Source organism: Pristiophorus japonicus, chromosome 10 (assembly GCF_044704955.1).
Source record: "Pristiophorus japonicus isolate sPriJap1 chromosome 10, sPriJap1.hap1, whole genome shotgun sequence".
Classification (NCBI taxonomy): Eukaryota; Metazoa; Chordata; class Chondrichthyes; family Pristiophoridae; genus Pristiophorus; species Pristiophorus japonicus.
The window spans coordinates 146,401,711-146,422,997 of NC_091986.1; the positions used below are offsets into that span (position 1 = coordinate 146,401,711).

Consider the following 21,287-nt stretch of genomic DNA (forward strand, 5'->3'; position numbering starts at 1 on the left):
CTTGCCCTGTTATGAGGTCTGGTTGCAAGAAGTGGCAGATTTCTGTGAGCACTTCCTTCATAAAGTGTCTCACACACTGACACAGGCTGAGATAAGAGAATTGTTCTCAGAAGGTCCTAGATGGGTAAGGCCTCCTACTGAGAACCCTTCTCCCCCTTCTTATCTACCTCTGCGTGCAACTTGTCCTCTTCTTTGTTGCCTCAGCTCCATCTCCCTGTCATGTTGCAGGGGATGACAACTAAAGCACTCATGACTGGGAGCAAGTGATCTGACCAGAACCCTTGAAGTCAGAAGCAAGGCCTCTTCACTTGCAGTACTACCGACATTAAACATCTCTAGAAAGCTCCAAACACTTCCACAAACTTACACAGACCCAGTAGAAATCAATCAGCAACTAACCTCAGAGTGCTTGCTGCTCCCTTTAAATAGCACTGGAGGCGGGGGTCCCTGTGGCTGCTGAATGTATGTTCAGCTGTGCAAAGTTTAGACAGAGCGTTAGCCCCAGTGTCAAGGGCAAAAATGGCAGCACTGACGTGACGATCTATCTACTCAACATAATTCCGGTGCATACTCCTAATGCCCGCCTTACCACCCTCACCAAGATGGCGTCTGATGGGTCATGCACCCGACGTGTGCCCACGTGGCACCAACGCCATTTTTGTCACAAAACAGCATCCTTAGCGCCGAAAAATTGGATGCTACGGAGCTGAATTGCTATTGTGTGTGCAGTGTGAGGCACTGAACTAGGAGAGAAATTCTTTTAGGCACGTTTTCAGTTCAGAAATGGTTAACAGCGGGCTAACAGCGTGTGCCAGAAGCCAGAAGCTCGAGGCATGTTAGAAATTAGACCTCAGGCCTCGTGAATAATTCTGGCAACCTGTGACCATCAGTCAGATCTCCTGAGGCAGATTGCCGGTTTCCACTGGACAAATTTGGGCTGGCTGTGACAGGTAGGTCCTGGGAGGGCAGGGGAGGTGAATGGGAGGGAGCTGTCAGAGTGCTGTTGACCCAGAAAGAGCACTCTTGCTCCCCTGGCTCTACATTAAAGTAATTAAAAAGAAAACTTACCTTTATGCTGGCAACCTCCAGCAATCCCTCCCTATCAGGCTGCAGAAGGTACCAGAAATACTGAGCTGAGCATGCCTGGCACATATGTCGCTCTGCTTGTGACCATTTTTGGAGCGAGGTGCTTAAACAGGCATTAGGCCTCTCATTAACATATCCAAGGAGACTAGTGCCTGTTTATAGTAGCCTTTAGGGAGCCAATATGCTGTCGGATGTATTTCAGGTGCCTTTGGACATGGAATAGAGCTTTGCAAAATTGGACCTTTTGTTCATAGAAACATAGAAAATAGTTGCAGGAGTAGGCCATTCTGCCCTTCGAGCCTGCACCACCATTCAATAAGATCATGGCTGATCATTCACCTCAGTACATCTTTCCTGCTTTCTCTCCATACTCCTTGATCCCTTTAGCCGCAAGGGTCATATCTAACTCCCTCTTGAATATATCCAATGAACTGGCATCAACAACTCTCTGCGGTAAGGAATTCCACAGGTTAACAACTCTCTGAGTGAAGAAGTTTCTCCTCATCTCAGTCCTAAATGGCTTACCCCTTATCCTTAGACTGTGTCCCCTGGTTCTGGACTTCCCCAACATTGGAAACATTCTTCCTGCATCTAACCTGTCCAGTTCTGTCAGAATTTTGTATGTTTCTATGAGATCCCCTCTTATCCTTCTAAACTCCAGTGCCCAAGAAACAGGAAAAATGAGGTCCAATTTTGTCCCCATCCTCAGTTTGTTTAATCTGAGACTATTAAACTATTAATTACTCTTCTAAATAAATGGTTAAAAAAAATCTGTAACTTAGCATATTCCTGAAAACTGAATACAGCAGCTGAGCATGTCCATAACTCAAGCAATCTTCTGCTAGTGAAAGGATATGAAATTCAGAATTCCATGACTGTTTAATTGGTTCGTTGATGCAGATGGGGTATGCTATTGGCTGTGTCGCTTCTGAGATCCTGATTTGCCGTCACTGCGGCATATTCAAACTACTTTCCCAGGACATTTTGGACTAAGTTTGCAACAGGAAGATCAGGGGCACAAAACGGCATAATTAATAGGTTCTGCTATTCCAGGACATTGTGGGCCACTATAATACGTTTAGTTAAGTGTCTACTTATCCATTATTCCTAGTTGCATCTTTTTAAAACCTTGCATTAAACTTCTAGGTTTAACAAGGCGGATATTAGCATATCTAAAGAATTAATTCTGCCACATGGAGTGTTTTATCAGTTTATATCTGAGTGCTCTAGATGCAGTTTTATGACCTGCTGCTTGTGTTAATTATAAACTCTTCTGTATTCTGACAATCAAATGGTGACATTACTTGTCCTACAATAGCATTTCCCTCTGGTGCCTTCCCTTTGTTTATGTGGTTAATGTACACTTGCTGCCTTTGAACAAGACAAATGCCTCGCACTACTGAATAGACTACTGGAAAAAACAGCCTGAAGAAAAGATGATGTCATTATCATTAAATCTAAGGCTTAGTGAGGCAACCTGAGACAACCACTGTTTATAACAATTATCATCAGTGGACTGAGATTGTGGAGGCTCATTCTCCTGTCCAGCACATTTGGGAAATGTTTTGTTCCCAGGCAAAAGATGAGGAAAAAGGGGAGGAGACCAGTGACACTGGCTAGATAATGAGGAGGGAGGGGTGTTGCTGGTCCTCTCGTCTCAATTTCTTGCAGGTTCTTTGGAAATGCACTCAAACGTTGGGGTGGCAGAAGAGATAGTGTTATGTCTTGCACTTACTCTCCCTCAGACCTGAGGAATTGAGGGAGGCAGATAGCAAGGCAAGAGAAGCCTATAAAAGTAAATGCAACCTTTGTTTCCATTCACCAAAGATATTCAGTCCTGGCAGCCTTCTGGAGACTATTTCCACTTCTACGAGCCTCTGCCAGGGGCGAGGTTGGGGCCTCATGATGATCTAAATTCAGAAAGGAAGAGTGAGTTCAGAATATTATAGGCAGAGAACACTGTACTATGAGTGCGGAAAACTCAGGTCAGAGGTCAAGACCAAAAGAACACTTAACCAAGGGCTTGTTCGCCCATTTCAAAGGCAGTTAAGAGTCAATCACGTCCATATATGTGACTGGAGTCACATATAGACCAGACCAGGTCAGGAATGCAGGTTTCCTTTCTTAAAGGAAACTAATGAATCAGTTGGGTTTTTACAACAATCCAAAAGCCTCATGGTCACTTTTACTGATATCAGCTTTTAGAAAACAATGCGATTATTTGCACAAACACCTTGGCGGCCTTCTGCACATTCGCGTGATAAATCGGAGCCACACATGCACAGTACCCAACAGTTCCAGCCTGCACTGTGGGCCATGCTTTCCTCGGCTCCGTAACGAGAAGGCCAGGGGATCCCTTCGTGGCCAAGGGTGGGGGGAAGCGAGAGGATCAAAGGGGGAGAGAGAGAGGGAATTGGAAGGGGGGGGAGAGAGAGAGAGGAGATCGGAGGGGGAAGAGAGGACATCGGAGAGAGGGGTGGGGAGGGAGAGAGGTTGGGGGAGAGAGAGAGGTGGGGGGAGAGAGAGGTGCGGGGAGAGAGAGCGGTGGGGGGAGAGAGAGGTGGGGGGAGAGAGAGCGGTGGGGGAAGAGAGAGAGGTGCGGGGAGAGAGAGCGGTGCGGGGAGAGAGAGCGGTGCGGGGAGAGAGAGCGGTGCGGGGAGAGAGAGCGGTGCGGGGAGAGAGAGCGGTGCGGGGAGAGAGAGCGGTGCGGGGAGAGAGAGAGGTGGGAGGAGAGAGAGCGGTGGGGGGAGAGAGAGCGGTGCGGGGAGAGAGAGCGGTGCGGGGAGAGAGAGAGGTGCGGGGAGAGAGAGAGGTGGGGGGAGAGAGAGCGGTGCGGGGAGAGAGAGCGGTGCGGGGAGAGAGAGCGGTGCGGGGAGAGAGAGCGGTGCGGGGAGAGAGAGCGGTGCGGGGAGAGAGAGCGGTGCGGGGAGAGAGAGCGGTGCGGGGAGAGAGAGAGGTGCGGGGAGAGAGAGCGGTGCGGGGAGAGAGAGCGGTGCGGGGAGAGAGAGCGGTGCGGGGAGAGAGAGCGGTGCGGGGAGAGAGAGCGGTGCGGGGAGAGAGAGCGGTGCGGGGAGAGAGAGAGGTGGGGAGAGAGAGCGGTGCGGGGAGAGAGAGCGGTGCGGGGAGAGAGAGCGGTGCGGGGAGAGAGAGCGGTGCGGGGAGAGAGAGCGGTGCGGGGAGAGAGAGCGGTGCGAGGAGAGAGAGAGGTGCGGGGAGAGAGAGAGGTGGGGGTGGGGGGAGAGAGAGAGGTGGGGGGAGAGAGAGAGGTGGGGGGAGAGAGAGCGGTGCGGGGGAAGAGAGAGAGGTGGGGGGAGAGAGAGCGGTGCGGGGAGAGAGAGCGGTGCGGGGAGAGAGAGCGGTGCGGGGAGAGAGAGCGGTGCGGGGAGAGAGAGCGGTGCGGGGAGAGAGAGAGGTGGGGGTGGGGGGAGAGAGAGAGGTGGGGGGAGAGAGAGAGGTGGGGGGAGAGAGAGAGAGGCGGGGAGAGAGAGCGGTGGGGGGGAGAGAGAGAGGTGGGGGGAGAGAGAGAGGTGGGGGAAGAGAGAGCGGTGCGGGGAGAGAGAGAGAAGTGGGGGAGACAGGGAGAGAGGAGAGAGAAATCGGAGAGAGAGAGGAAATTGGAGGGGGAGAGGGGAAGAGAGTGAGAGAGAGGAAAGAGAGAGGATCGAAGGGGGAAAAAGAAAAGATCGGAAGGAGATTGGAGAAAGAGAGATGAAGGGGGAGAGAGAGAAATTGGAGGGAGGAAAGAGAGGAGGGGGAAAGAGGGATGAGGGGGAGAGAGGATCAACGGGGAGAGAGAGAGATTTAGGGGGAGATAGAGGAAATCGGAGGGGGGAGAGAGAGGATCGAATGGGGAGATAAGAGGATCGAATGGAGAGAGAGGGAGTAGATAAGAGGGGGAATGAGGGGAGACGGAGAGAAAGGAGCTCGCCGGGGAAAAGGAGGTCAGAAATTCAGGGGAGTTAAAGAACACAGATAGCACTATGGGGACGGGGGAACAACGTGATCCAGGTCTAAAGTGGGGGTAAGAGCGAGAACTCGATCCAGATGGGAATATGGATCATGTTCTTCCAACCCCACCCACTTTATACCCGCACCACATTCTCCCTCTCCTCCCCCTAGGTTTGGTTGACTGCTCAGAAAGCTTTGTATGTGTATGGCAAGGGATATCATTGGATTGGACAAAATTCAGAAATCATGAAGGAGGAACTGAGGGAAATCATTATAAGTTGGGAAATTGTGTTGGGGAAATTGATGGGTTTGAAGGCCGATAAATCCCCAGGGCCTGATGGACTGCATCCCAGAGTACTTAAGGAGGTGGCCTTGGAAATAGCGGATGCATTGACAGTCATCTTCCAACATTCCATAGACTCTGGATCAGTTCCTATGGAGTGGAGGGTCGCCAATGTAACCCCACGTTTTAAAAAAGGAGGGAGAGAGAAAACAGGGAATTATAGACCGGTCAGCCTGACATCGGTAGTGGGTAAAATGATGGAATCAATTATTAAGGATGTCATAGCAGCGCATTTGGAAAGAGGTGACATGAATTTGTGAAAGGGAAAGCATGCTTGACAAATCTTCTGGAATTTTTTGAGGATGTTTCCAGTAGAGTGGACAAGGGAGAACCAGTTGATGTGGTGTATTTGGACTTTCAGAAGGCTTTCGACAAGGTCCCACACAAGAGATTAATGTGCAAAGTTAAAGCACATGGGATTGGGGGTAGTGTGCTGATGTGGATTGAGAACTGGTTGTCAGACAGGAAGCAAAGAGTAGGAGTAAATGGGTACTTTTCAGAATGGCAGGCAGTGACTAGTGGGGTACCGCAAGGTTCTGTGCTGGGGCCCCAGCTGTTTACATTGTACATTAATGATTTAGACGAGGGGATTAAATGTAGTATCTCCAAATTTGCGGATGACACTAAGTTGGGTGGCAGTGTGAGCTGCGAGGAGGATGCTATGAGGCTGCAGAGTGACTTGGATAGGTTAGGTGAGTGGGTAAATGTATGGCAGATGAAGTATAATGTGGATAAATGTGAGGTTATCCACTTTGGTGGTAAAAACAGAGAGACAGACTATTATCTGAATGGTGACAGATTAGGAAAAGGGGAGGTGCAACAAGACCTGGGTGTCATGGTACATCAGTCATTGAAGGTTGGCATGCAGGTACAGCAGGCGATTAAGAAAGCAAATGGCATATTGGCCTTCATAGTGAGGGGATTTGAGTACAGGGGCATGGAGGTGTTACTACAGTTGTACAGGGCCTTGGTGAGGCCGCACCTGGAGTATTGTATACAGTTTTGGTCTCCTAACTTGAGGAAGGACATTCTTGCTATTGAGGGAGTGCAGCGAAGGTTCACCAGACTGATTCCCGGGATGGTGGGACTGACATATCAAGAAAGACTGGATCAACTGGGCTTGTATTCACTGGAGTTCAGAAGAATGAGAGGGGATCTCATAGAAACATTTAAAATTCTGTCGGGTTTAGATAGGTTAGATGCAGGAAGAATGTTCCCAATGTTGGGGAAGTCCAGAACCAGAGGTCACAGTCTAAGGATAAGGAGTAAGCCATTTAGGACCGAGATGAGGAGAAACTTCTTCACCCAGAGAGTGGTGAACCTGTGGAATTCTCTACCACAGAAAGTTGTTGAGGCCAATTCACTAAATATATTCAAAAAGGAGTTAGATGCAGTCCTTACTACTAGGGGGATCAAGGGGTATGGCGAGAAAGCAGGAATGGGGTACTGAAGTTGCATGTTCAGCCATGAACTCATTGAATGGCGGTGCAGGCTAGAAGGGCCGAATGGCCTACTCCTGCACCTATTTTCTATGTTTCTACGACGCTGTCATGATTCACTTCATAACCACTAAACTTGTTAACAATCTGTGACCCACATACAATGCCCAATCTATGGGGGCGGGGGGGGGAAGGTCAGAAACCCTGGGGAAGGGAGAATGTCAGAAACCGGGGGTGGGAAGGTCAAGAACTTGTTGGGGTGGGATATGGTCAGAAACCTAGGGGGAGGGGGGAAGTTTAGGAACCTGTTTGGGGGTTGGGGGATAAGGTTCTAACCCGCGAGGGTGAGCCTTGTCTGCTCTCTGTGAGCTCTGTCTGGAGCCTGGCAGTCAGAATCAATGGCTCAAATTACACATTGCAAAGTATTTGATTCCTCAAGTAGGCAGAATCGAATTACACTTGCCAGATAAACTGCTGGGTATGGCTTGTCCTCCAAAGGGACCAATCAGAAATCTGGTTTTCCAAATAGATGCGACCTTTAAAAAATACGTTATTTCCAGATTTTTTATAACTGAATTTAAAGCCAAGGCAGTGGAAGGGTGGAGGGGGCGGGGAGGGGGTTGGAGAGTTATAATTTGATCACTGCCTCTGGGTTGGGAATTGTAGAAGGGGCAATTAAGGAAGATTCCTAATGCTATTTGTTATCCATTAACTCCTGCTGGAAAGTGCAGATGTTAACGATGAATGAAGTCAGATCAGGCTTGGCAGTGATAGCTCCTTGAACTCAAATAGACTGCAAACATTGTGCCATCAGCTCTGCTGTCCCAGTTTACTTTGGGAAGAGTAAACTCTGTCAGAAGATGCAGGTGTGTGAGTACTGCAGGGTGGGCATGAAGCTCCTCACATTCACCGGCCTGTCTGCCATCCTTCCATTGGGCCCCATCTTCTTCCCCCGAGAAAGCCCGTTGGTGCTGGGGAGAAAAAAGATCACTGAGAAACAAAAGAATAAATGTGAAGAAATGGCTAAAGTACATGAAACTTAATGCTAACGAGCCTTTTCCATGGTTTTCCATATACTTACTGTTGCTTAGCGACCCTGGCATCGATTTTACATCAATACGGTTTGCATCTGACATCCAGCTAAAACGTTAGGAAATGGCAGGCATGACTGCCCTGCACCCGGGTTAATGATAAAATGAAGCAAGAGTCTATTTGAGGCAGATGTTTTTTATGTCACTGGTCCCTGCCCCTCCCCCGGAAACTATACCATGGCATAAAATGGGCAGAATTCTGGCAGAACTGAACTCACATCCATTTTCTGCACACAGCCACCCAATCTACGTCACTACAATGGAAGTGAAGATCCAGGCTTACATCTTACTTACTTTTCATCTGTTTAACACTGCACTGTTCACATGCCCCAGCTATACAGGTGAATCATCAGATTCAGTATAATAATCACAGCACTGCCTCTCTAATGGATCAGCCAATTTATCAAATGAGGAGCTGAGCTTCACAGAGCAGGAAGGTCCCAGGTTTGATCTCCGGTCCATGCTGAGTTAACTGATCTTTGCTATGATGACGGTAGAGGTGATATAGCTGATCTCACTACCTATTAACTTAGGGAAGGGGAAATCAGAACAGGTTCCGCTCCTGATTGCTTTCTCAAAATTTGTAGAGCCTGTCCTTTTAATAGGGAATCTTCACTAGATCTATGAAAAAGGGACAAGTTAAATAGACAGATTTCATATGACTGCAACCAGCAGCCAACCAACCAGCATTTCGGAGTCACAAAAAGACTTGAAGCCAAGAAGCATGTTTACAATAGGTTGTTGTCCACTTTCTGGGGTTGAAAGGGGCTTGCAGGGTGTCACAGCAGTCCAGCAATCTGTCCTTCAGCAGATTACCAGGATTGCTGAGGCACCGTCCTGAGGGAGTGGCAGTGGGTCTGTGGAGCATGAACCTGCTGTCCTCTCTCAGGATGGCAGCATTCATCCTCCCACCACTGCCACTCGGCCAGCCCAGACTGCTGCCACCCATATTGAGGTGCCTTCTAGACCTAGAGCTGCTTGAGGTCATCGTGCAAGGCCATCTGCAATCTCCCCCCACTGAAAGTTAGCATCCTTCCACTAACCATGATGCAGCCCCTGGGATAGCACTGCATAGGAGCAGCAGACAGACAAAGGCTCACTGAAGGCAGGCACTAAGGGAATGGACAAGGTGATTAGTTGACTTTTGATTTAAATATTGTAATCATGTGATTCATAGAATTGGTTTGGAACGTTTGTTTTGTGGTGGCTTTTATTGTAGCATTGTGACCAAGAGGACGTTGTGATGGTCAGTAACAGAGGGAAGGTGAGATGTGAGACTATGGTTGAATAAGGAACTGGGTTGTGTTCACTGGTACCGCAGGCGGATGATTCGATCATGGACACTCCGGGCAGAAAATATTTGTCTGAGTTCCCTCCTTCTTCCAGTTCCTCCTCCACCTCTTTCACTTCCTCCTCCTCCACTTCCTCCTCCTCCCTAGCTGGTCGCTGTATGCCTGGTGGCAAGGTCTGTACCCTCATGATGGCGAGGTTGTGGAGCATGCAGCAGACCATGACGAATCTTGAGACGGGCTCTGGTGAGTCCTGCAGGGCTGCTTCACAGCGGTCCAGGCAGCAGGAGCATTGCTAAGGATGCCAATGGTCCGCTCTATCAGATTCCGTGTCACAGCGGGGCTTTCATTATATGCATGCTGCTCACGTGTGGTTGGGTAGCGCAGCAGAGTCATGAGCCAGATGGTCAGCGGATAGCCCTTGCTGCCCAGTAGCCACGCTCTGGTTTGTTGTGGTGGCTCAGATGCTGATGGTACAGCGGACCGCTGAAGAATGAAGGCATCATGGCGGCTGCCAGGATACCAAGCATTGACTTGCAGGATGCGCTGAGTAAGGTCGCACTCAAGCTGGACATTGAGGGAGTGGAATCCCTTCCGGTTGTGTTACATTTCCAAATTGAGATGCAGTGCCCTCAGAGCGACGTGTGTGCAGCCAATGGCACCCTGCTCCATGAGGAAGTCTGCTATCCTGGCAAAGCTGCATGCTTACTCTCCCTGCTTCTCTCTGACAAGAGAGAATGAAATTCAGCTCTCCTTGCATACTGAGCCTCACTCAGCTCCCTTAGACAAGAGTGGATGGCAAACTGGGAGATGTTACAGATGTCGCCTGCTCCAGCCTGGAAGGAGCCCGAGGTGAAGAAGTTCAAAGCCACAGTCACCTTTACAGTCACTGGCAATGTCATCCTCACCCTAGACTGAGGCTTTGCGGTAGGTGGCAGATTTCTGTGTGCACCACCTTAGTAAATGAAACATAGCAGACATTGTTCCTTGCTGAGGTTGAGGTAGGAGAATTGGTCCCAGAAGACCCCGGATGGATTTGGCCTCCTACTGCGAGTCCTTCTCCCCTTCCTTCTCCTGCCTCTTATAGCAGCTTCTCCTGCTCTGTTTCACCTGTGCTCATTCTCCTTGTCATGCTGCAGGCCAAGGGGGATACAAACTACTGCACCCACATCTGGGAGCAACTGATCTGAGCAGACACCTTGCAAGTCAGTACCAAATCCTTGATCACGTGCCACACCACTCCTTGTAGACTTTAAGGAGGTCTAGAAATCACCAAACACTGTATAAACTCAGTGACAGCTGGTAGAATCAATCAGTAACTAACCTGTAAGCAGGTGCTTACCCCTTTAAATAGCGCTGGTGGGGGGGGTCCTTCCTGCTGCTGAACACATGTTCAACTGTGTGCGGTTAACAGGATGTTAGCTCCCATGCTGAGGTTGAAAATGGCAGCCTGGCGCCAGTCAACGTGTACTGCAGATTGACGTCACGATCTGCCTACTCTGCATACCAACAGCCCACACTCCCAGCCGCTAACGCCCTCACCAAGATGACATTCGGTGCAGCCTGTCCCAGAAGTGTGCGCATGCAGCTCAGGCGTCATTTCCGACACAAAACCTAGCGCTATGGTGCCGATTTTCTCGACCTATCTGTTTACTGTGAAATTGCAGGAAGTGCACTGCAAAGCACTTGGTAAAACAGTCAGGAATTATTTACTGCAGCCATGCGTCAAAGCAGAAACTCCTACATCTTGCCTTCAGTCTAGATCTTGGTTGCAAAGCAAGAGATTTAAATCAGACTGCTGCATGTGAATCTATGACCAGATTTAATGCAGAAAAAAACTACTGGCTGTTTCTTCAGGCATGTAATTTCTGCCAAGTCTCATTATTCCAATGACAGTCCATAGCAATTTGTGAAAAAAACTTTCTGTTGTGTGTTTCACTGTAAAAGGACAAACAGATCAAAGCATTGAAATCAGTTTGCAATTCATGTGATTCTTCTTTTTTTTTAAAACTCAGTTTCCAATGGTCTGACCTTGGCAAAACTGATTTAATGCCACTCAGAAGAATTCCTCACTATAAGCCCTGCGGGACGGAATTCAGGTTGCCAATATGATCACAGAGCTCTGATAGTATAAACCGAGTATAAAACTGCATCTGTGTACATAAATGGTGCCTTGCCATAGCTGATCTCCGATCTGGGAGATAGATCATCCTACTGTTTTTAATGAGTGCCCAAGGCTAGAAATTTCCTGTTGGATAGTATGGGAGTGTATACTTAAACAACATTGTGATTAAATGCATATTCAGACATGCCAACTCTTGCAAATTTATCGCAAGAGAAATTATTAAAATTAAGTCTCATTCAGGATCTCGCGATAGAACCGTCAATTCTCATTTTTTTTTTCTCCCCGCGTAACTCACCTTCAGATGTTTGCCTTCAGTTAGTGATGGCCAAATGCGCTTCCTGTCTGGGAGCAAAGTTCAGGGAATGCGCTTCCTGTCCAGGTGCAAAGGTCGGGGACGTACCAGATGGTCTGTGGGTCACCACTGCTCACACCAAGTTTGTGTGTGCTTCTTTTTTGTTCTCTTTCTGTTTGAGGGAGCCAGGGAACGGATACAGTTGGTCTGCTGCGATTTCTTAAAAGTGGCGTGAATGCAGCACCATATGGGTTCCCGGCTCAACATAAATATACTACACACTGGCTCATTAGCATGTGCCCGATTATCAATAACAGCAATCCCCCTGCAAAAAAAAAACTATTTGCATGCATGCGTGCAACCAGCACTCACTTTGCAACTCAACTAACTCCAAATTAAGTTTAATTGCACTGGCTTCAACCAGTTTATAATTTTATTTTCTCTCTTTGAAACAACAGCAATGGGGATAATCAATAATTCATTAATATAGATTACCCATTTACAATTATCAAAGAAATCGCAAATGAACCGGACTGGATTTACTAGGAGCAAAACCACTTGTGTACAATTTGCGTTTTATTTTAAAGTTTCTGATTTTCAGATACATTTTTAATTAAATCAAATAAAGGTTGATCAAACGACGTGTAATAGCGTAAGTAAGACTATTATTTTACTGAAAATGAAAAACACTGCTGGCCCCCGTGTTAACGACATGAAGAAACAAATTTAAACATGTCCACACAAAGGGGCACAATTACAGTGATAAAGGAACGTAAATGATCAAATAAGTCACCTATGAGGTTTATAAACCAACTTCAATCTATATTAGGTTATGTTTGAAAAAAATAACAACTCATGATTTTTATACCAAGGGCGAGAAATTTGGTAGGTCATCGTCTCCCGTTAGTGCCTGCAGGGGCGCTTACGGGGAGCTAAGGGTTTAGCGACCGGGCGCAGCAATTGCAGTGATGCTCACGAACTTCAGTACCGGTTAAGCACTGGCGCTAACTCTTAGCACCTGGGCCTCTGGTGCCTCTCAGATCGTGATGTCATAAAGTGCGCAGCACCCCGTTATCACCCCGGATGTAAACTTGACTCTCACCCCTGCTATATCGCCTCGCGCCGACAACACCAGTATGAGGAGGCGATGTAAACTCGGCTGGCCGCTTGGGCAGCGGCAATTAAAGGCAATGATTTTCAGATGGCGCAACCTTTATTATTTTCACCAGTCTGGTGCCTACGCGAAGTTTTTCATGTTTCACTGGTGCAAGATGTCCAAGCCCTCCACTTTGTGAGAGTGTTTGGGGCTGTAATGGCAGTCGCGAAGGTCGCCTTTCAAAACAGAACTGCCGACATCTAGCTTGTGCGGCATCATTGGCCCTTCCTTTGAGTAAGAGAAGCAGCCTCTCATGCCATTACCAATGCGCTCGAAATTGTTCAGCGCTCTGCCGCTACCGTCCCGCTCTTGGACTTAGCGCCCTAAGAGAAGTGGTTAGTGCTTGATTTAGCACTCCACTTCCCTCTTGGAGCGCTAAAGCTGAATATTGCTGGAGGAGAGAAGTAGCCTGGCACTACTTTTTCAACTTTCCAAGCCCCAAATCACTTGGGGGTGAGATTGCCCCTTTGGGAAAATCCCGTTAGCAGACAGAGCACCCCCCCCACTCCCCACCCCCCACCCCCAGAAATGCCCCCAGGATTCTGCGGGTGCAAACAGGTTTGCGCCGCGCCCTGTACTTTTCTCTCCGGGCGGGGACACAGTCACCGCCGTACACGCCGATCCATTATCACCCTGCGCCAATCCCTTTGCACGCTGCGGGGCAAATTGCCCTGCGGGACGCGGGATTGACATGGGGCGATGCCAATGACAGCTTCGCAGTGCTGTTGCGAAGCTGCTGTGGTTAGGGTGACCTGGCCGCCCTTAAAGGGGGGGGCCTTGCGCCGCAGCTGCCATTTTTTTTTTGTTGGCCGAGTTTGCAGTCAGCCCAACAATGGCGGTCGCTGGTTCGACTTGGGTACTGGGCCACTGGCCCGACTGAAAGCCTCCCTGGTATCCCAGTGGACGCAACGAAAGCAGCTGTTCTCCCCTTTAAAAAAAGGGAAGGGATGTTGTGACGCATAAGCGCGACATGACATGTCCGCATCGCGCTGAGCGTCGCACCCCGCTAATGTCCCGGCAGCGCTCTGCGGAGGCCAATCCTGCCTCTGACTCCGCCCTGCATCTTTTTCTCTTTTTGTGCCCATTTCAACAAGATTTAGCAGCCCATTGCGGCGGGCGCCAAATTTTCACTTAATTCAAATTGTGTGCCCCAAATGGGCCGCTGCGAATTTAGCCCCCCTTGATTTATGAAATGGTGGGGTTGGCATTACTGCACCTTCCTGTTTAAGGCTGACATTCCTTCTGTAGTTAAATTTCAGAACAGGAAACAGACCATTTCAGCCTCTCAACGCTGTTCTGCAATTCAATTAAAACAATGAGCTTACCCTCATTTACCCACCTTTACTCCATATCCCTTGATACACTTACGCAACAAAAATCTATCGATCTTCGTCTTGAAAATTTCAATTGATCCAGTCTCAATGGGGAGAGAGTTCCACATTTCCACCACACTTTGTGTCAAAAAGTGCTTCGTTATTTCACTCCAAAATGCCCTACATCTAATTTTAGGATTATGCCCTCTTGTTCTGGATTCCCCACCAGAGGAAATAGTTTCTCTGTATCCAACCTATGAATCCCTTAATCATTTTATGTATTCTGGCCATGTGCAATTTGCAGAAGTTCTCAGAATCAATCTATGCATCAATAGGAGTTGACAGGTAAAAGGATGTGTCCATTCAACCTGTTTCTTTGTTTTTTTGTAAAAGGCTCTGAAATAAACTGGAGATTGTATTGCCAAAAGCTTTATTTCAGGCAAGTTTGGCATTTCTTTTACATTTACTAGTTGGTTTTGCTCAAACAAAAGTGGTCCGTGTGCCGCGAGACCCTGTTTCATATATTTAACAACCTGCTGGATCTGGGACTATTCCATGGTCTGGAGAGAGGCTCATGTGGTGACAACATTACAGGGTTTCAACATTGCTTCAGGCAAAGAAGGTCATGTTTCACTAATACAAAGATAAAATACAGCAGACGCTGGAAATCTGAAATTGACCTTGAGAAGGTGGTGGTGAGCCGCTGCTTTGAACTGTTGCAGTCCGTGTGGTGAAGGGACTCTCAGTGCTGTCAAGAAGAGAGTTCTGGAATTTTGACCTCGTGATGATGAAGGAGCGACGACATATTTCAAAGTCAGGATGGTGTGTGACTTGGAGGGGAACTTGGAGGTGATGGTGCTCCCATGCACCTGATGTCCTTATCCTTCTAGACGATAGAGTTTGTGGGTTTGAGAGCTGCTGTTGAAGAAGCCTTAGCGTGTTGCTGCAGTGCATCTTGTACATGGCACATACAGCAGCCACGGTGCACCCGTGGTGGAGGGACTGAATGTTTAAGGTGGTGGATGGGGTGCTAATCAAGCAGGCTGCTTTGTCCTGGATGATGTTGAGCTTCTTGAATGTTGTTGGAGCTGCACTCATCCAGGCAAGTGGAGAGTATTCCATCACATTCCTGACTTGTGCCTTGTAGATGGTGGAAAGGCTTTGGGGAGTCAGAAGGTGAGACACTCGCCGCAGTCTCTGACCTGCTCTTGTGGGCACTGTATTTATGTGGCTGGTCCAGTTAAGTTTCTGGTCAATGGTGGCACCTAGGATGTTGATGGTGGAGGATTCTGCAATGGTAATGCTGTTGAATGTCAAGGGGCGGTGGTCATTGTCTGGAACTTGTGTGGCACGAATGTTAACGTTTCAGTTCGGTGACCTTTCGTTAGAACTGAAAGTAGTTGGAGATGTGACAATTTTTAAGTAAGTACAGAGGCAACAAAGGCGCGTGGAGGGGAGGAAGTAACAAAAGGAAAGGTCTGTTTTAGGGTGGATGGCTGGAGTGACTAAATAACAAAAGGGATGATGGTGCAAAAGGGGGTAGTGATACAATAAGGAAAGAAACAAAAGATGGGTCTCGAGGAGCTGTGAATGGTAACAGCAGAACCATTATCAGCACATGACTGGGAGACAGACACTCCAGTCCTCACCTACCTCTGGAAATCAGCTCAAAAAAAGTTTCACTAACCTGGTTCAATTTGTTTGAAAAAGTTATGAGTTTGGTAGATATAGGTAGCATGGTTGCCATTATATATGTTGATTTTCAAAATGCCTTTGTCAAGGTGATGCACAACCATCCACTTATTAAGATTAAATCTTTGGGTTAGATAATGATTTTTGGGTTGGATAAAGAATTGAATGCATTCTCGTAGACAGGAGGTGGTTATGAATGGCAGTGGTTCTACACGAGGACTGATTACTAGTGAGTTGTGCAAGTGTTGGGACCGTTGCTTTTCACCACCTTTATCAATGATTGGATGAAGTCACCTGGGGAACTGTCTGCATGATCGCAGATAATACAAAGATATGTGCAGTTGATAGGGCTTAGAAAAAGTTAGAGACAGTTCTAAATGTGATAGGGGAATGGCCTTGCATCCAGCATATGTCCTTTAATATAGATAAATATAGTGTTATGCAGGTAGGAACAAAGCCAAGCATGTGTACACCATGCAAGGTTGTGTGCTCAAGGCTGTTGAGCAGGTAAAAGACCTGGGTATTATAGTACATGAATCTCTGAGGCTATTACAAAAGTAAATAGAGTGTTAGGATATATTCCAGGATGAACAAATACAAAACATAAAATACTACACGCTCTTTGTATAACCCCTGGTGAGGCCTCATTTAGAATACTCTGTCCAGTTTTGATTCCTTTACATAGTGGGTGATTTAGAGGCCCTGGAAAAGGTTCAGAGATGGATAGCTAGTTTAAAGGTCCTTAGTTACACAACAGCCTTGCACAGCTGGGTTTTTTTACTTTACAAAAGCACTAGACTTCGAGGAGATTTGATTGGTGTCTTTAAAATAATAAAAGGGTTGGATTCAGTCCATGTGGATAGGCTATTTGTGTTAGATAGGTTGGGGAGGATCAAGGGACATGAGTGTAAGTGATATAACGGATAAGATGTCAGGAAGTGTTTCTTGTCTCTGAGAGTCATCAACCTATGGAACAAATTGCCCATTTGTATATTTTGAGTGTGGATTTGCTGTAAACATTCAAATGGGAGCTGGATGATTTCCAGATGGGTGAGGACTGGAGTATCTGTCCCCCAGTCACTGTGGCCACTTGGAACTTGATTGATTACTTTCAGGATCTGAAGACGTTTTGTTTCATAATTTTTTCCTCTGGCTCAGTAATTGGGCTATTTACCGCCACCCATGAAAAGAAAGAAGTACTTGAATTTCTATAGCGCCTTTCACAACCACCGGACGTCTCAAAGCACTTTACAGCCAATGAAGCACTTTTGGAGTGTAGCCACTATTGTAATGTAGGAAACACGGCAGCCAATTTGTGCACAGCAAGCTCCCACAAACAGCAATGTGATAATGACCAGATAATCTGTTTTTTTGTTATGTTGATTGAGGGATAAATATTAGCCAGGACACCAGGTATAACTCCCCTGCTCTTCTTCGAAATAGTGCCATGGGATCTTTTACCCTAACCCTAACGTCCACCTGAGAGAGCAGACAGGGCCTCGGTTTAACGACTCATCTGAAAGATGGCACCTCCGAGTGTGCAGTACTCCCTCAGCACTGTAGTGGAGTGTCGACCTAGATTTATTTGTGCTCAGGTCCCTGGAGTGGGACTTGAATCCACAACCTTCTGATTCAGAGGCGAGATTGCTACCCGGTGAGCCAAAGCTGATACTGTGTAGCATTGAAATGCTGAGAAAAATGGGGGCCGCCGCTCTGATGCCTACCTCAGGCACGGGACTCGGTGGCCGCCATTTAGGTGAAGGCCATAGTGCTGCCAATAGCAGCGCTGACCTTGGACATGCAAATATGGAGAGCGAGACGTCAGTCGGCAAGCAATGCCAACTTAAAAACACGCTCTATGAACTTGGATCTTTACACTGAGTTAGCACTGGTTCCGAAGCTCGCTTTGAAAAGCGAGCGTGCAGCAAACTGACAAAGACGCTGTCAGCACCTCTTAAAGGACACACATATCTTTCAGGTAAATTTGCATTTAAGCTTTTGGACAGTATTTTTTATATTTCATTGAAGTAGTGGCTTGGTGCAGTACATGTTAAAAGTTTTAAAAAGTGTGCATGGATTGCAGGCAGTGCTGCTGGTTGATTGCAAGGACTCGGATGGTAAAGGAAGGCCTCTGAGAAGACAGAAAATGAAGGAAATGCTCAGCAGGTTGGGCACTTATGCTTTTATTTCAGATTTACAGCATCCGCTCACAGAGGGAAGAGGAAGATGCAGAAGAGGAGGAAACAGAAGGATGGCTGCATCTCAAACAGTCCCTTTCTGGCCGGGATATCCAGGATATGATCATCCGCCTGCAGTACCAGTGACCACAACATCAATTCCCTTTTCAACATTTGTCCCACACCTTACCTTCCTCTGTATTGACCATCACAACATCCTCTTGGCCACAATGCTGAAATGAAAGCCACCACAAAACAAACTTTCCAATTCAACTTTATACATCTATCCATTCAATATGAAATCAAGAAATCAACTCATTACCCTTATGCAGTCTTATGCACCCTTAGTGACGTTCTTGTGTGTGCCTTTGCCTATCCTACTGATGTCACGCACTGCTACCCCAGTAGCTGCAGTATGGCTGGTGGAAGGCTGCTGACTTTCAGTAGGGGTCACTGAAAATGGCCTTGCAGGATGAATTTTAGGAGCTGGTGGCTAGGAAATCAAGTGATGGTGTTTCTTTTTCTTCTTCACTCTCCTCTCCTTCTTGGCCAACCACTGGCTGGCCAGGCTGCATTTCTTGGGCATGTGAAATTAGGTAGGCACACGGGTGGAGTTGTGGTGACGGATGGCAGGAAAGCATGAGGTGCAAGCGAGAGGGAGGATACCGTATGAGGATATCTGCATCTTGTATCCTTTCAGCCCCTCCACTGGCCAAAGTCTCAGTCATGCCCCTGCCAAGAATGGCTAGCACCGTCTCCTCCAAGGGGGTGAGGTGAGACTAGGAATGGGAGGTGTGCCTCATGTTTGGTACAGATTGTTGGTAGGTGAGTGATTGTTGAGGGAGTTCGTGCATTGAGCAGTGTGCGAGGCTAGTGGTGCCGTTGATAGGAGACAGCTTTTGAAGATGCATTCACTGACCTTGACCACTGTTTTGATGTCATGAGTTCAGTGAATGCATCTTTGGACACCAGGTGGAGGTGACATTGCTCGCAGTGACGGCCTAGGTGATGTTGTTCCACATCGTTACTTCTGGAGGGCCTTCTGGCCCATGTGGTTAGAGGACCTCTGTTGTTTTGTTGAAGCCTCTGCACAAAGCACAAGCTGGAGTGCTGTCCGTGAGACCCTGGGTGCTCCTTCCCTGGCTTGTTGAGCCATTTGTGTTAGTGCTGAAACACCTTTACCATTTCTTGAGGTTCAGAAGGAAATTTAGCTTTATGTGCTGAAGTTGGAACTTTTTAATAGCAATCTTTTTATTGAAAGGCAGCAAGGGCTGAAAGCTGCATTTTTTCACTGCATTGTAATTTTTATTGGTTCTGAATGCATTGCCCCTTTAATTCATAGCCCCTTTAATTGCCCACAGTTCCTTGCAAGCTCCACAACCTCAGTCCCCGAGGCTGTAAGATGCTGCAATGCCAAATCTGGATGGGAACTTCAGGTCAGAGGCCTCCATTAATGCCATGGTAAATTAGTGCTGCGCTACACATCGTCAGCACCCAGCACGAATTTTTGCTCAGTAGCGCTGCAGCAATTAACTCGAGTTGTCAGTGACACCAGCAATTCTCTTGTCGTACACCAATTTTTCCCCTTATAACTTTTATGTGGCACTGTTATTGGTGGATATTAGACCGCATCAAGGAATTTGTTTTCAGCATACCTGATTCATGCACACTGATGAACAGTCGCTATGGTCACAAATTATCTGAGTTCAAATCTCCTTCCAGCACTCCCAACTGCCCAAACACCTCCATACTGAAAAGTTAAAAAGTATTTTTTTTCAAAATGGCCCATGTGGATATTTACATTGGTGAAAAAATTGCGGTTGGAGGCCTCCCGTGGGCATGAGCCACCGACCTGAAAAAAGCTACGAATTTACCTGGTGGTCTGGGAGATACAGTGACTTGCGGTCCTGGGCCTCTATGCGTAGGCCTGCGTAAAGGCCCACGTATCCCAGGGATGCAGGCACTTTGCAAGCACCCCTGGGATCACATGGGCCTGCCCAACCAATGAAAGTAGGGGAACCCCATTCGTACTAATGGTAATTCCGTTTGGACAGAGCTGTCATAAGTATGAATGGGAATAACCTAAAAATATAGAAACACATGAAATAAGTTTTTAAAAAATTACATATTTAAAATTAATTAAAATGCCCATTTAATTAAATGTTTTAAACAAAAATTTATTTTGAAAAAAATTATATGTATTAACGGGGATAAAAATAAACTTACCTTAAAGACAGGGTTTAATATATAAATAAGTGATAACATTGTATTTTACTATTTTTTTAAACTTACGCTGGTAAAAGCAGGCCTTATGCCTGCAAATAGCCCAACTCTTTGTCAAGAGGATTCTTGACCGATTGCAAGTTCCGGGTTTCATCGCATGCACAGTGCCTGCCTAAACCTAGAACTTGCAACTTGCCCCTACAGGTACACATTTGTAGGGGCCACGAGTTCAGTCCCACTGAGTATACATATACATGAGCAAAATAACCGCAGTAATAGTTTAGTATGGAGCTGCCCTGCTGAGAACATTCAGGATAAATGGGATAACATCTGCCAAACATCTTTACTAACGTTACATTTTCATGAGTTATGACAAGTAATCTCACTATAATTGAGGCATTAACTGCATTTAACAGTTTTACTGACAATGTATAACCTTTTGGGGAGTCTTTGTTTCATTGGAAGACCAAGGAAAAGGGTCAAGATCCACAGTTCGTGACACCGTCAAGGAGTAAAAGAAAAGATGTGGTCAATTGGAAAGTAGTGGTTAGGTGACGCCAAGCTTGGGTTTTAAAAGCTTGAGGACCTGAAATTCCTGGGCTTCCACTGCACTGGCATAAGTGTGGTGGAATAGAACCTCAGTCTGTCCTAGCTTGAAAACGGATATGCAATCACTGTTCCCGGGACAGGTATATTTGCATAACAGGAATAGATGTATCACATTTGCAAGGGCACTTCATTAGTGCCTGCCATTAGACAGCTCCCTCTCCCTCTCCCCTCCCTTTTGTCCCCTTTCCCCTGTCCTCTTCCACTCCTTGTCTGCCTTTCCCACTACTCTCCCTTCTGCTCCTCCCCATCCCCCTTTCCCAATCTTCTTCTGCTCATTCCTCGTTCCTCTCCTACTTTGGGTTGCAGTTAACGGCCGCTGAAATTTATAGCACTGGCAGCACTGGTAAATTGGTGCCACCTGGTAATTAACATTAGCCCAACACGAAACTCAGTGTGCAAGGCCGGTTCTCCTGCTGGTAGTCCCGGAGGAGGCCAATTAGCGTGGCCATAGCATCATTGCAGTAAGAACATCCTTCTCTTAATGCAAGGTTGTCATTTTAGAAA

General features: G+C 47.1%; 1 protein-coding gene and 1 long non-coding RNA gene across 6 annotated transcripts in view; one reads left to right on the top strand and one right to left on the bottom strand.

The window, feature by feature from the left end:
- LOC139274818 (glutamate receptor 4) overlaps window positions 1-21,287 on the top strand; it is a 255,245-nt gene that overhangs the window by 115,068 nt on the left and 118,890 nt on the right. The gene's annotated exons all lie outside the window — the stretch shown is intronic.
- Window positions 2,760-11,666, bottom strand: LOC139274819 (uncharacterized). The gene is made up of 3 exons (XR_011595620.1): window positions 11,617-11,666; window positions 7,721-7,787; window positions 2,760-2,996 (listed from the first exon to the last, which is right to left on the bottom strand). It is a non-coding gene; the product is annotated as an uncharacterized lncRNA (long non-coding RNA).